Source organism: Ictalurus punctatus, chromosome 19, assembly GCF_001660625.3.
Source record: "Ictalurus punctatus breed USDA103 chromosome 19, Coco_2.0, whole genome shotgun sequence".
Taxonomy (NCBI): domain Eukaryota; kingdom Metazoa; phylum Chordata; class Actinopteri; order Siluriformes; family Ictaluridae; genus Ictalurus; species Ictalurus punctatus.
Window position 1 is genome coordinate 1,540,292 of NC_030434.2, and position 2,487 is coordinate 1,542,778.

Consider the following 2,487-nt stretch of genomic DNA (forward strand, 5'->3'; position numbering starts at 1 on the left):
CTGTATGTCTAGGTGCCCGTCGTCAGTCCCTCCTCTCCCCGTTACTGGACCTGGATCTGGATCTAGATCTGGACACTCATTACCAGCTTGTGCATCTCACTGCTGATATCATGGTGCTACTCAACTATCTTCGCAGCACCCCCCCTAGGAATGGAAATGCGGGGTCCCCCCCCCCCCCTTCGATACAGAATCTACCCCGTGAACGTGCGTGTTGACGCCTCTGCACAGTCAGAACCCTCCTCCAGCTTCCAGTCTGAGGATGATGTCGTCTTCTCTGATCCGGGCCCCGACCATTCGTCCCTCTTCTCACCTACCAGTCCGCCCAACTCTCAGTGGTCTTCTCACTTCACCTTTGCTGACCTCCCCATGTCCCCAGGACGCACCCCATTTTCTTCCCTCTCTCGTTCTCCTCCAGACTACGCACCCACCCGTCCTGTGAATTACCAATAAAATTACATTTTACTCATACTAAGTCTCCCTCATGTTTATTTCGTCATTTTTATCCACAACACTATTTAAGCCCAAATTTTATGTTGTATAGTCTGAGCCTTGATTAGGGATTAGCCCTGTGTTGTGTTATTTTGTGTTGTCTACCTGTTCTGTGACCCCTGCTATAGAAAGCTATACTAGTTGAGTTTGGTAAGTCGCACCCCCTCTTCTATGACACTGTATGAGTCCATCCACGTCAGATCCATCTAAAATATCAACTAGTTTTCTACTAAGGTATGTTAAACAGTCAATATAGCAAACGATCAGCTTGTTCAGCATGTTGAGTGCAGAATGTTTAGTCATTCTTACTCCGTCATTAGTAATAGCTTTATTTGTGCAAAGTGTATACTAGTTAGCTCTCTGTTGGAGAAGATTGCAGCATTAGAGGTGCACATGCAGACTCTAGACAGGGTTAGTGAGAGTGAGAGCAGTGTAGTTTCTGTAGGGGAAAGTCTAGATGCCTCAAGCGGAGATAGAAATCCCCCAACTCTGGGATTAGAGCCCTCACAGCGGGGCGAATAATTGATGATTCGGCGGCATAATCGCAAAGCCAAAGCTAACGCTAAGGCTTGCCCATGGGAGCACCACTCATCTCCACATCATGTGTCCAACAGGTTTGCTCTCCTCAGTGAAGCACCCGCTGGGTAACCTAAAAGAGCTATGGTTATTGGAGACGCTGTCTTAAGGCACGTGAACTTAGCTAGGCCTTTAGGGGCTCCAGCAGCTTTAGTTAGATGTATACCGGGACCCAGGGAACTAGACATAGCAGGTAATCTTGGGGTCTTAAGCAAGAACAGGTTTTCAAAGATAGTTTTTCATGTAGGAGCTAATATATTCGCCTTCGTCAGTCAGAGGTTACTAAGAGTAACGTTGTAGAGGTGCATAAATTAGCGAAGACAATGTCCGATACAGTAGTATGCTGTGGTCTCATCCCAATGCAGCGTGGCAATGTAGCTTACAGCAGGTTATGGTCGCTGAACTGCTGGGTGTCCAGGTGGTGCTCCAAAACCAATGTGGGCTTTATAGATAATTGGAATAGGTTTGAGGGCAAGGCTAGCCTGTTAGAACCGGACAGTATCTATCACACTCGTGAAGGTGCTGCTCTCATTTCTAGCAGCATAGCACAGGCCTAGTTAATCTTTGACAGTCCAGGGAGTAGACAAGCAGACTAAACTGACCGCCTGCTAGCTGCCTTGAGTTGTCACCTAGGTTTAACAATATTGAGACTACATGCTATATAAGGTAGCACCATTTAAAAGAAAAATAATTACAGAGATTTCTCCAGCCTAATTGAAGATAACAAAAACGATTCTTATTTAATACTGTAGCAAATTTAACAATATCAAATCAACGATTAGAATGTTTTACTTCACTACAAGAGAATAATTAAATTAATTTCTTCATCAAAATCATCAAATTGTATACTAGATCCATTACCTACATGTTTCTTCAAACTGATAATTCCAGAATAATCAAACCCTTTCTAAAAAATAATCAATTCTTCCCTTAGCATAGGCTATGTATCTAAATAATTTAAACTAGTAGTTATCAAACCCGATTAAAAAACCTGACCTCGACACCTGTCAATTGTCCAATTATAGAACAATATCAAATCCCCCATTCATCTCCAAGGTCATAACACTCTAGGGCCTGAGGGTGTTTTTGGGCCCTGGAGAAGTTTTGATATTCCTTCTGGACAGTGATAGCTTAGTGGTTAAGACAGTGGATTCCTGAGCAGAAGGTTATGAGTTCAATTCCTAGCACAACCAACCTGCAACTGTTGGACCCTTGAGTAAGGCCCTCAACTGCTCAGTTGTATTTTAAAAAAAATACATAAATGTAAGTTGCTCTAGATAAGGGCATCTTATGTTCACCAAAATGCTGTAAATTTCACAACATTGACATTTATGTTTTTTTCAGTTGCTTGTAAAACACTGTGAGTCTAATTACACTGCATTCATCACAAACAGGGCAACAATAAAATGTGAGCAGCATGTA

The 2,487-nt window shown here is 43.0% G+C and overlaps 1 pseudogene; it reads left to right on the forward strand.

Annotated features, from left to right (window-relative positions):
• Positions 1-1,014: 1,014 nt before the first annotated feature.
• LOC128635454 (uncharacterized) lies at positions 1,015-1,622 on the forward strand (annotated as a pseudogene).
• Positions 1,623-2,487: the final 865 nt, after the last annotated feature.